This window comes from Miscanthus floridulus, chromosome 10, assembly GCF_019320115.1.
Source record: "Miscanthus floridulus cultivar M001 chromosome 10, ASM1932011v1, whole genome shotgun sequence".
Lineage (NCBI taxonomy): Eukaryota > Viridiplantae > Streptophyta > Magnoliopsida > Poales > Poaceae > Miscanthus > Miscanthus floridulus.
The window spans coordinates 26648452-26662614 of record NC_089589.1 but is presented as its reverse complement, the minus strand read 5'-3'; the positions used below and the strand labels follow the sequence as shown (position 1 = coordinate 26662614).

The 14163-nt window shown below is 46.1% G+C and overlaps 2 pseudogenes; both read right to left on the bottom strand.

Moving 5' to 3' along the window:
• Window positions 1–1497: 1497 nt before the first annotated feature.
• Window positions 1498–2598, bottom strand: LOC136488279 (uncharacterized; annotated as a pseudogene).
• A 5-nt stretch (window positions 2599–2603) lies between these two features.
• LOC136488278 (uncharacterized) lies at window positions 2604–3393 on the bottom strand (annotated as a pseudogene).
• Between the last annotated feature and the right edge of the window lie 10770 nt (window positions 3394–14163).

The following is a 14163-nucleotide window of genomic DNA, read 5'->3' as shown; positions in this document are numbered from 1 at the left end:
TATACTCTCTCACAACGATTACATTTGCGTGGCAAATAATTTACTTGCCACGGCACAACGATCGTGGCAACAACACCTTAAGCAACAAAATTATAGCGTGGCAACAAAAATCTATTGCCACGCTATCGCTCATTGTATTTACCACCTCTCGCTACGAAGACAAACGTGGCAAGTGCTCGTATTGCCACGCCAATGAATGTTGCGATAATGTCCTATTGCAATGCTTGGCAACGTTGCAAGAAAAGCTAACTCTTGCAATGCCAAACTAGCAACGGTTGCAAGTTCTTATTGCAACGTGACTTTTTGCAACCATTGCCAACGAACGCGATTTCGTGGTATTAACTACCTTTTGCAACAAAATTGGGCCTATTGCAACGTTTTCTCGTCGTTGCGCAAGGGTTAGAAGTTTGTAGTGACATCTATTTGCCGAGTAAATCTAATGGCCCTAACTTGTTAGACGAACCTTTGAAAGGCTTCATATTGACCCCTGCCTGCTCACCTTAGAAGTGTTTTGGTAGTTATAAAACCAGGCATATGGGTATCACGACTCACAGTAAAAGTGTACAACCTCTGCAGAGTGTAAAACTAGTATATTAGCCGTGCTCACGGTCACGAGCGGCCTTGGAACATTTATGGAATAGATGATCACTAAGAATTATCCGTTTATGCTATTCATTATTCATGTTTGCACTGATCATGTGTTTTACTTTGGGAATTAAGACAACTTGTTGCTACTCTTATGCTAAAACTATAACAATTAAAAGCTGAATGATGTTAAACCTGTGTCAAGCCTTTTGAGCCTCATGAACCCCATGTTACACTTGTTAAGTACGACATGTACTTACGCTTGTTTATTTTTATTATTTGGATAAAAATACCGGATGGGTAACAGATGGCTATGACGATTTTCCTGAGGAATACTATACTTATGGTCAACCAGTTGAGGTATCTTTGATATGGAGTTTTCGCGAGAGATATTCTTTATACTTCCGCTATATTTATGTTAAGACTATGTCTATTATTCGTAATGTTTTAAATAGCCGGCTAAGCCTCTTAGTTGCTGACCTTCTTAGCAGCTAAGCACAGCTATAGCGGGAGATAGCTGCAGCTATACCATTTAGCTGTTTTTGCAAAAAAAATGAAAAAAAAGACATGACCTTGGCATAACTTCATAACCATTACTGATTGAAAGGAGTACATTACAACAGGCTGCACTGGGCCATTTAAAACTAACAAACAAGGCAATAATCAGTTGATAGTTGATACATAACCAGTTGAATAAAGCTAACAGTACAACACAAAAGGTCATCAAGAGTTCTAGTCTCACTAATCAGACAAGGCAATATTGCAATCAGACAGTGGATACTAAATTACTAATACGAGGCAATATTGCAATCTTCATTTCTTCTAGTCTCACTAATCAGACTCAGAGACATAGGGAGAGGAAGACTTATCAGAGTCAGTAGTCTGCATTAGAGTACCATCAGCACAATCTTCTTAATCGGATGATGGAGCTTCAGGCTGCACTGGGCCATTTCTCATCAAAGACTGCAGGCTCCTGACTTTCCTCTTCTTAGGGTGCATAGGCCTTTTCCTTTTAGCTTGTGGATGTGCTTGTTGTGGTGTGTGCTTCTGTGATTCTTGTGCACATTGTTGTTGTTCCATTTCACTTGGCAAAAGCGTAATACCAGTAATGAATTCATTATCATCATTTGCCACAACATCATCTACTTCTTTCTCCAAAGGATCTCTATCCTTCTTCTCTCTCTTATTCCTTAACTTAGAATTAAATTTAACAAATACAAGATCTCTCATCCTTTCATGAAGTAGCCTATTGCGCTTCTTTGTATGAACCTATGAGTCAAGTAGTGAAGACAAGGCTGCAGGTCAGATTTAAATTCCATGAACAAACATTAAAATTCAAAAAAGATAGCATGCACACAAAGATGCATGTCATAATTTTCTTTTTACCTGTTCAAATACTGACCAGTTCCTCTCACAAGCTGAGGAGCTACAGGTCAGACTCAGAATCCTTGCTGCCAATTTCCTAAGATTTGGTGTGCTTGTGCCATGGTGCAGCCACCATTTTGCTGCATATACATTAAACAAGTTAGAATTTGAACAGCCACCATCTTTGTAATACAGTGTCAAAGCATTTTCAAAATGATGGCTGAGCATGAATAGGAGGTGAAGCGATTCAGCAACCTCACCTGGATTGAAATTCTTGTTCTTTCGCTGCCTTGTGGCAATTTCACTTCCAAAACTCCCTTGCTGATTTTGATACAGGTCGAGTTCTTCAATTATCTTGTCTTGGGTTTCTTCATCACCAGCCACCATCTTTGTAATACAGGAAATCACACCTGCTGCAAATGATCCATCTTTCACAATCTCTAACTTATTTGGGTAATAGTAGTAGGGGTTCAAATAGTACCCAGCCAGGTGTAGTGGACTCTTGAGCTTGTTGTCCCATCTTCTATCAATGATATCCTAGACTTCTTTGAAGCGGCTCTCATCATTATCAAACCTCTGAGAAATTTCTTTCTTCGCCTCCAACATTAATCCATGGAAGAATCCCATTGATGGTACATCGTTGTCCATTCTTCTCAACACATTAGCCAATGGCTCAAAGTAATTAACTGCAATGTCAACATTTTTCCAGAAGGCTTCGGATCTGATCACTTTGTTGGCTTTCTTCCCCTTGGCCTGCTTCAAGTAACCCAATTCCTCCATCTCATCTGATTTAAATAGTCTTATCAACTCTTTTTTGTTGTCCAGCAAGCTTTTTAGATTCAAGTAAGCAGTGGCAAATCGTGTAACCCCAGAGCGAACCAAGTCTTTCTTAAGAAACTTCCTCATCAAATCCAACACCCTAGTATGAGCATACAAGAAAACAGTCACTTGCCTTGCATTAGCAATGGTCTCCTCAACTGGTCCAAGCTTACCAATATCCTCTAGCATGAGATCCAAGCAATGAGCAGCACATCCATTCCAAAATATTGAAGGCCTTTTTGCTGTCAATAGAGTTGCTGCACTTGTATTGACGCTAGCATTATCAGTCACCACTTGGACAACATGTTCTTCCCCTATCTCTTCTATGTACCTATCCACAAGTTCAATGATATATTTGCCATCTTTCCTGTCACCCGAGCATTCCACTGAATCTAAGAAGAGTACCCCATGAGCACTATGCACAACTAAATTCATCACTCCCCTACCCTTCCTATCTGTCCATGCATCTGTCATGATAGAACAACATGTGACCTCCCATGATTCCTTATGCTCCTAGAATCCATCCATCACCTTTTCCTTCCTTTTCTGCAAGAACGGTCCACTCATCTCATAGGGACTAGGCCCTTTCAGATTTCTACCAAATTGTCCAATGGCCTCTAACATATGATCAAAGCTAGGAAGGGTGACTGTTTTGTGTGGAATGCTAGCTTCATAGAACCACTGACATATGTACTCACAAGTTCTATCCCTCCTCTCTTCTCTTTTCTTAGTTGTCAATGCTGTTTGAACCTTTTTGCTTAGATTAATTCCTCTATGTGTCATACTAGCAGATTCTTCTATAGAAGCAGGCTTGTAGTACTTGTCAATAGTTTGACCACCTGCTACAGATCTAGAGCTACTAGATCCTCTTGTCGCCTTTGGCTTCACCACAAGAGCATTATTGCCATGATCTGAACCTTCACTGCCACTTTCACAATCTGAGTTTTCTATGTTAACTTCAGCTCTGTCCATTTCCTTTTCTTTGTTTTTCTGTTCTTTTTCACTAGTCTTCTTCGTAAGCAAATCAAATATCTCTTGCTGCACTGGAGCTGGAACTTTTCCACAGTAGTATTGAAACATTTAATTCCTGCAAGATGGTACTTAATTCTTGTAATTCCACCACTGCAGAGCTTGTCACAATACTTGCACCGTAGGTGATGTTTCTTGGTTATGTCTGGGCAGAAACAATGAGCCCATACAGGGTCATCTGAGTTGATACCAGGTTGTTTTGGTCCAGCTTCTACTAAGACAGAGGCAGCACTAGACGGGTTACCTATACAAAGAGCAAACTAAGCCACATTAAAACCTAAATAAGAGCAGACTAAGGTATTCTAAATTTCTAATACTGAGCCTTTTGTATTGCCATTTATTCATCTTCTCAATTAATCTCTCAATGTATTTCTGAATACGCTATTCTGCTCAACTCAACTGGACTAGTGGAAATGGAAAATAAATAATAAATGCGATATATACACCAGGCAGACATCAAAGCAATTGGACACCATCTGGTTGCTAGTAATAAATTGCTGACTGTTGACACCATATCATTATATATATGCTCATAGTTATCTCAAATACCAGTAGCAGTATCGTAAACAATAAGCAGCTCAGCTGTTGCTGATTGATTTTCACGTTTATGTTGCAACTTTGTGGATAAACTATCCATAGTGCCTCTTAAGGTTTCCAATGTTGACTCTGTAGTTGTTCAGTATATGCTGTGGATTCTTCATAAAATAACATGCCTGTGAAGCATTCATGATACAATTATTGTCATTTATTTACATACTTGTGAATGGCTGTGCGATAACCATTTTTTGAATCAACTTCCCAGTGTTACTGCCTGTGCTTAACATGGATAATTTCTGCATCTTTTGGTTACCAACAAAAGGTGGCTAATGTATTCAAACTGGTTAGTGGTCCTTGATTACAAGACTCAACAAAGCAGACTCTTTCCATTGCTGGCTTTAGCATATGCATTTAGATTCGTGGGTGACTAGCTCAAGTGGCTATACATGGATGTCACTCAGAAACTAGAAGCTAAAGACTACTCAACACTGCAAGAAGCAGTTATTATCAATTACCACCTAGGCCAAACAAGCCCGGGAGGCAAGTATATGAAATATTGAAATTAGAGGTAACAAATATTGACAGCTTGTTTATATATAGTGAGATCTGCGACATACAAGCAAAAAAAGAGAGGATGTTGTGAGCACTGACCAGATTGTTGTGCCATGCCGTCGCCTTTGGTGTTCTACTGCTACTTCAGTGCTTCGGAGACGAGGAGCACCCAGAGCTGACAGACCTCCTCGTCAGACTGCGCCGCTGCTAAGCTGCCTCCGGCGCCACCGCCGCCGCCCGCTCGAAGCAGCCGCCGACGCCGGTCGCCTCCACGAGCCGCCGCCAAAAGGCACAGCCGCCAGCCTCTGTTGATCTGCTCGATGCCGATGCCGGGATGGGGAAGATGAAGAACCGAGTTGGGGAAGACAAAGAATGGGAGAGCAGCCAGGCCGCATGGCCGTCTCCGGCCCGCCGCCGCGTGCTCTCTTTTTTTCCGAGACGGAGAGTGGGTGGAAGTGGAATGAGTGAGTGACCGAGTGTTAGGGTTACTCAAGCTGGGCTCGTGGGTGAGTGAGTGACCGAGAGAGACCGTGTGCTCATGGGCTGGGACTCAAGCTGGGCCGTGCTGCGTCAGTTTTGTGGGCTGCCAAAAATTTTGCCGGCCTCGTTTCACAGCTTAGCGGCGCTAAATTAAGTCCAGTTTAGCGGCTATTGCCGGCTAAACGCCGCTATTAGCGCCCGGCTTTCCTTAGCGCAAAAAACTGCATCGCTTAGCTGCTTCCTTTCCCAGCAGCTATCTCCGGCTATAGCTGCAGCTATAGCCAGAGATTTAAAACTTTGATTATTCGTGATGTAATAAACACTTGTGATGATACTATTTATAATTTGTCGGCTTATGTGTGTGACTGATCTCTGGACGCACATAAGATTTTGGAGCCCATTTTATCATTAAAATCAGGTGTGACACTGTACCGGCTTGGAGCAAATGAGCCGATGAACCGGAGTTAGCCTGAAGAACCCCTGATCCCTGGTCTTTGAATCATGTCATCTTGATTCTGATTCTCGGCAACCAGCTCATCTATGACTTGATCAGCAAGCTGAGCAATGTGAACCTCTTCACCTGGCACTACTGGACCCTCAAATGGGTGAGGATTCCCATTGTTGGCTGGGGGATCCTATTCATTAGCAGACCCAATATCAACCAACTCGGAGATGAACATAAATACTGGAACAGTCCAAGATTTTCCAACCCCACCCAATTCTTTCCCGTGCTTGATAACTAAACTGCGAGGGACCTCTAGGGGGTTATCAATCATTACTTTAACCAGGGCTCTAGCTAGAGAACGATCCTCTGAATTCCAGAAAAGCAGCTGACTCATGACACCACAGACTTGTTTCATGATGTTAGTATCTTTGAGATCAGGTGGGTAGCCAAGTAAGAGCAACCAACAAGTTCTAGTGAATGGGGATCGCCTAGCATTCATCGGAGCCTCATCATGTTTGACAAAACGGAACAACCTATTTCCAACCATGTGAGGGTTTGTAGCAATCAGGGTATCTCTCTGACACGGGTTTGCCAACTGATAGATGCCCACACCGTGAGGATGAGAGGAGTAGAGTAAGACATTCTTTCGTACCTCTATCTCCACATAATCTCTGATCTCATGCATATACTGTAGGCGCTGAGTTGGCGTGAGCTGCTCTTCAGTGATGGCAATAGCACAGTCTTCATGGCGCTTGACAACTCCCCCTGAGACACAGACCGTCTTGCGAGCACGCCTATGTTGGCCACCATCCTCAATGATCAAGGCAGGCGGGATGAAGGGCCTGGGATCAATGGCGAAGTTTGCCATCGTGGGAGGACTGGTGGTATGGTTTCGTAGAGAGTGATGGGGAGTATCCTGCAACTGGCTTTCTGAGGAGGTGGAATGATTCAGAAGGGGTGAGACTGACGTTGTTAGGGGTGCAGGTGGAGGATGTGAAGCGTCCCTTGGAGCATTGGGGCCGTAAGACCGGTTAATGGGATTAGGGAGCACCGTGGCCTGCTTTTCTTGGACCGAGGGAGGTTTACTAGGCTTTAACACCCATTTGCCATTAATACTGAGGCGCCATTTTACACAGAAGCGGGCCTTGTGGCCGTAGTTAAAACTGAATAAACACCTCAGCCTCCCACGGCAGTCTCTGACAAGGTGGCCCGGGCTGAGGCCTTTGAATCACCCGCGAGAGAGCACAGAGGCTTGAATACCCGTGCGGGAAACGAGGCACGCACCTTTGAACGAGGAGCTAGCATTGAACTCTTCAGGCGGCTGTATGGTGCCGGCTTTGGGGACATCAGAGTTAATGAAAAGATCTCTTTTGAGATTTTGAAAAATCCTTTGGACTGGAATATCGCCATGGCAAACAGCTTCGTGTTCTTGATCATCAGATGAGCCAGAAGAAAAAGAGTTTGAAGAAAGCCCAGTGTCGTGAAGATCCAGAGACTTGATAATAGCATTTTTGCGAACACAATCTGAAGCCTTCGAGAGAGGACAGAAGATGTCACCAGCTTTGATAATAGAGGAGAGTTCAATTGGCCGGGATTTGGGGACTGGCGAATCTTGAACAAGTTTTCGACTGAAAGAGACTCTCTTATGAGAATTTCTTTGCTTATTTCTGCGGCAGGCTGTAGTTGTCCAGCTGCGTTCTTCTTCCCTTTCCCATCTGCTTCTTTCCTTCATCCAATCAGCCCCACCATCACGCCAAAGGTGGAAATAAACATCAAAGTGCACGGTTGTGATTCTTTTAAGATTGCGAATCAAGAAACCCACATGCTTATTAGCAACCGAAAAATGGTAGTGACGATCATTCTCAAAAGAAACGTGAAATCCCGCAGGTGAACCACCCAAGCAACAATGAAAAGCCATAGCCACAGAATCTTCAGTTAATCGGAAGAGCCAATGTCACTTTCCGCGAGTTGATAGGACAGCCTACACCGCCAGATCTACATGTCCCTGGTCCTTCCACAGTTGCTCTTGTTACTGGGACTACAGAGACACTCCCTTCATTTATTGCATCATTAGAGCCGCCTGCTTCAGTGATACCTGCAGAGTCATAGGCCGCACCAGTCCTAGATCCGACCCAGATAGCTTTAGCGTCACTTCCAGCGACAGAGGGTCATACTGCTCAGAGCTCAGGATCAGATGATGATGCTGCCCAGTTCCAGATCGTTCATCGCACTTCAGCGCCCGACTTATCCGCTGCAGCCCCGCCGACCGACCCTTAGGTTTTGGTATTTGACACCAAAGGGGGAGAGGGATCGAGTATGATAGACTTAAGGGGAGCGATATATCTAGGGAGAGCTTATCTTTTATTACATTTGGCGTTTTTATGTGTGATACACTATTATGCATTCATGTTTACTTTCATGCATCGAATTATATACGTGTGATTCTAATATTAATGTGATCGTGATATTTATGTGATATGTGACATGTGTGCTCCCTACTTTGATCTTTATATATGTCATGTCACTCGGTTATGCTCATTTGCTTTACTTCCGTGTTTTACTCCGATGCAAATGAGTTTTATTTCTTGTAGTCATGCTTATTTCATATCTATTGAGTACATCATGTTGGCTTGGGTCATATAAGCTTGTCTAACTCTTTTGTTCTTATTGTCAAAAGCTTATATGAACCAAGCATGTTAAAAACCTCATCTCTTTTACATACTCGAGGTTGTATTGTCATCAATCATTAAAAAGGGAGAGATTGAAAGCATCTAGGCCCCTAGTTTGGTTTCGGTGATTAATGACAATACGTGATTACTGTGACTAACGTGTGTTTTGCAGAGGCAATTAAGTTAGGTCATGGTAATGACAATTGATTAGGCAATCATGGTTGTCATGCCCCTACGATGGAAATCATTTCGGTTTTCAAAGGATGGACGACAAGGTTAAGGATAGATTAGTTCTAAGTGTCGATTAGTGTTAAAGAGACACTCAGAGTAGTTTAGGACTTTGTTTTTCCTTTGGCCGTACTATTAAGGAGGGTATGAACTAGTAGCTTAACCTAGGTGAGTCTAGTGGGTTAGGTGTGGTGCACACTTATCAAATCTAGCACTAGGTAGCTCCTAAATAGCCCTGAGATCAATTGGAGCAAACTTCATTCACATATGATTTCGAGTTGGAAGTGAATGGATGGTCAAATGTTGACCGGACGCTGGTTCCGGTGTGACCGGACACTGGCGCGGAGTCCGGTCAGTTCATTTGATCAAGGTGAAGTCGTCTGGATGCGACCGAACGCTGAGTGAAATATGACCGGACGCTGGGTGTCAGAGTTCGATCAACTCCAGTAAGGTTCCAGAGAGGGAGAATCCTGATCGGACGCGTCTGGTCAGTGCTGACCGGACGCTAGTCAGGTTCCGGCTACTGACCGGACGCTGAGCAGCAAAGTGGCCGGACGCTGGGTGCTAGAGTCCGGTTAACATCAATAAGGTTTCAGAGAGCAGTTTTTATGACCGGACGCGTCCGGTCAGTACTGACCGGACGCTGGACAGAGTTCGATCACAACTTAACGGCTCAGTGGCGGGGAGAACTGACCGGAGCGTCTGGTCACCCCGTAGAGGCACATAACGGTTCGTTTTGAATGAGGGGTTATAAATACTTCCTTTATTCACTCAAGGGATCACTTTTGTTCATTTCAACAGCTGAGAAACACGCTTGAGAGTGCCAAGGAGAGCAAGGTCCTAATGAAGTGATTGAGATTTGAGAATCAAAGAGAGATGCCTCATTAGTGAAAGAGAGTAGCAAGTGTGCATCCACCCTTCTCATTAGGCTTATTCTGGTCAAGTGGGCGACGGAGTGTCGAAGAATCAACCCATAAAGAGTACTTCATCCTTGCGCGGATCAAGGGGGAGCTACACCCTTGCGCGGGTGCTCCAACGAAGACTAGTGGGGCGTGACGACTATACGATACCTCAGCAAAACATCGCCGCGTTCCTCCTTCTCTCTTTACTTTAAGCATTTACTTTGAGCAATTCAATTCTTGTCTTTATATTCCTAGAATTGTCATGCTAGAGTAGGATTGGAACTTAGGGTGCTAAACTTTTATGCGATAGAACATTAGAAACACTTTCTAGGCACAAGAGGTGAAGTGGGCTAAGTGTAGGGTTTAATTATTGCAAAGATTTTTAGAATTAGTCCAATTCACCCCTCTTAAGCATCTTCACAAGATAGACATGGTTACCCAAGCGCTAGTTACTCCTTTACTGTCATTTCACGATGATAAGTACATCAAAGTGAAAATCCCCCTGCAACCTGACTTGTAATTTTCTGAGACCACAGTGTCGGTGGTCCACTGATGCTGCTGATGCCAGCCTCAAACAGTCTCTTTCCGCTTCTTCTTTTTTTTCATTGGGTAAAGAAAAATATAAGACGGCTGATGGATTGATGATGCCTATCGTTTTAGTGGAATATCTGGGCCACAGGATGCTGCTAGTTGCTATCACGTAAATGTGTCACCATCCCTCGCCAAGCCACACGCATTCTTGGTGTGCTGAAAAATTCAGGGAACACCTGGAAGCCAACCAAGTCTGCACTGCACCCAGCTTGTTCACTGCAAACTAAAACAGATTCTGCATACTCAGTTTATCATAAACTCTGTAAATGTCGAAACTGCTCAATGGCTGCATTGTTTTTTCGGAGTATCTCTACCTGCATTTTTTTTACAACATCTACCTGCATTGTTAGTGAAGTAATAATATGTACATCCACTTATCACTGCTCTGCTACTGCCTGAAGATGCACAACTGGAAACCCCAATTGTCAATATGATTATAAATACCAATTCCATGTGTAGATGTTCTCCACATGGTCACTGTAACAACCCAAAAATCCATACACCGAAAATACCAACTACAAATTTTTTCTTAAAACTCCCATGTGTTGATGAATGTCATGAATAGAAACCCAACCTAAGAGATGCATTAGGTCTAACCCCAACCTAAGTCAACACATAAGCATAGCATGCCATTTATTAATCATGTTTATCTAAACACTGACAAATGAAACATAGCATACATTGTTAACTCACATGGTGATTTGGATTTTCATTTGTTTATGTAATGCCTAACAACTCCCTTAAAGAAATAAACCATAAAGTAATTATTATTCAAACCAAATAATAAATGTTTAAAGAGAAAACCATTTCCATTTTTGTATAACAAAACTACACCAATTATTGTTATACAAAATAGCTAAATAAAATTCCTAATATATAAGAGAGAATGTTGTGGGCCTCATATCTACAAAACTCCAATGAATAAGGTACACCAATTTTGAATTTAAATTTCAAATCAATTTGAAAGTTAAACAAAGGAGAAGGAAAAATAAAACAGAAAAAGGAAAAGAAGGAAAGAAAGCCCGCAGCAGGCTCGGCCTGCTCGGCCCGCCAGCGCGCAGCAGCCGGCCAGCCCCGCTAGTGCGCCCAGCAGCAGGCCGGCCCAACTCGCGCGGCCAGCCCAGCTTGCAGCCCAGCACGTCGCCCACGCCCGCGTGCCTCCCCGCTCCCCTTGCTGCCGCTGCCACTGGACCCCACCTGTCAGCATTCATGTTCATCTTCTCCACGCCCACGCCTCAACTGCCCGCGCGATCGGAGGCCGACAGCGTTGGCAGGAGCGGGCCAGGGGGTCACGCCCGGGCATGATCTTGCTCCCCCTTGCGCCGCGCTCACGCAACCTCACGCCACCGTCGGATGCATCCCACGCCTTTCCACCGCACGATGCCGATCGCCATTGGAGGCATGGTGCTCGGCTATAAAGCCACGCCCAGAGCCTTAGCCTCTCCCTCAGCCACCGCCGCCGCTTGGTGGCCCAGCAGCCCGCACCGCACCGAGAGAAGAGGGCCGAGAAGGAGTTCGGGAGAGGAGGAACGGAGCCACCCGCGTGCTGCCGAAGTCGTCGGAACCGAAGACGACGCCATCGTCTTCATCACGGTCGCGGGTCGGCACTGCACCGCTTCCGTCTACACGGCCACGACCCTCCACTGTACCGCCATCCTATCGCCTTCGACACCAACGGTGAGCCCTCACTGCTAAGACCCCTCCTAGCCCTAGACGTCGTAGCAGAGCATGCACACGCCACGCTCCCGACGCCGCCATCATGGCACGACCACCGCTTGCGCACCCGGCCACCTCACCGTACTAGGACATAGCCGTAGCACCACTAGGACGCCCGGAGGGTGGCCGCGTAGCCCGAGGCCATGTTAGCCAACCACAGCACCCTGGCCACGAGCACCGAACCTCGGCCGGAGCTCCGCTGTGCACCATCACCGCGCGCGGACTCTGCCACGTCTTTTGGTCGTCCTCGTCACTTGTCCCGATCGCCCGCTGGCCGTATGAAAGGGAACGGGGCACCAAGACCCATGGAACGGCCCCTAGCTGCCCCGCCGGTGAGCACCGCCACGACCAAGCCGTCGACTGCCGTGGCCAATGCCCTGGAGAGCCCCGGCCGCCACCTAGACACCACCATCGTGTTCGCCATGGCCTGGGGAAGCTTTCCCCCACCTTAATTGGACGCCAGCGCCGCCGTAGGATCACGCCGGCGAGCACATCACCGGCGGGAGCACACCGGAGATGAAAGCAGAGGGCTCCTCTCGCCGACCGCACGCGCCTGCACTCGGTGCACGTGAGCCAAGCCAAAAGGGAAAGAGGGTGGACTCGGTCCACCGTAGACCTGCCAACGGTCCATGGACCGTGAACCTGAGTCCACCGTGAGCCACGCAGCGCGGGCCAAACGGTAGACGAAGCCCAGTGGAGGCCCATGGCTACGACATGGCAGCGCCACAGCTTGCCACGTGTCCAGGCCGGCCCGGCCCAAATCCAACCCATATCCAGGCCCAACCGGCCCAGTTCGGACCCGGTCCGTGTTGACCGTTGACCGGTCAATGTTGACGGTTGACCTGGCCCCACATGTCAGCGTCACAAAGACTCTGGACCCACCTGTCAACAAATGACGTCATGCTGACGTCATGACGACGTCACGCGGGTCCCACCTGTTACTATCAACACAGCCGAGGTGATGTCATGCTGACGTCACGATGACGTCAGCTGCTGACGTCAGTAGCACTGGCCCCACACGACAGTGACCCTGACCTGTTGACCATTGACTCACCCATTGACTTGACGTTGACTCTGACCGAACCCACAGGTCAGTGACCCAAGAGACCCTGGCCCACCTGTCAGAACGATGACATTGATGACGTCATGCTGACGGCAAGATGACGTCAGCAGGACCCCACTTGTCAGCTCAGAGCCGAGCCGACGACGTCACGCTGATGTCATGCTGATGTCAGCACGCCACGTGGACCAGTCACAGCGTGACACGTGTTAGCCCAGGATTAATTCAGCCTTTTTCTATTTTTAGAAATGATTTAAACTTCGGAAATTCATAACTAATTCATACGACCTCAGAAAAATACGAATCCAGGACCAAAATTCATCTAAAATTGAGCTTTACGCAATGAACCCATGTTAGAGTGCATTTGGCTCTTTTGAATTTTCATTGCTTCTTTATGCTATTCTATAGACGTCGCTAATGCGACTATAAAACGATCGTTGCAGAATCGGAGGAGAACCAAACGGACGAGGATCATGAGTACCATGAGGAGAACGGAGACGACTACACTGAAGGTGCCACATCCCACCCAATCTCGTAGCACCTATTACGCATTGCTAATATAGAACTGCTATTGCTTTACTTTACTGCTATAATCATACTATGATAGGACTTGCATGGTAGTATGCTTACTTGATGGCCTTTACCTTGACGCAACCTTACCCCTGCATACCTTGCTATAAGGCTAGACACACGCTTACTGCTATATTTCATTGCTTACACTTCTACTACGCTTATACTACATTAATGCGTGGTGGAAACTGGTGTTATCCAAACTGTGGGGAGAGTGTTGCGTGTGTGACTTGGGTGTGTGGAGGGTGAGGGTTGTGTCGACCAAGTTGGAGTATACGACGAGCCTGGGGCAAGTCTTGCTATGGGGTGCTACCTGGGCACCCCTGGAATGGATACCTGTGGTGGGTAGATGGCATAAGGTGGTCCTGGGTGTGAACCTGTGATGGGAGGAGCCCGGGATGGAGGTGCTATGGTGGCACGATAAATGGAAACCCTGATGGAGACATTCTGGCTTGGTCATCTCTAAGGACTTACTAGTACTCAGATTCACCGGGAAGCCTTACGTACCACTCGCCCTATATGGTGCGGGACGGCCGGACTACTTGGTAGGATATTGCCACTACGGCTAGGTTGATAGCGGACAGTGTAAGGAGGTACGGGGCGCGGAGGATTTCC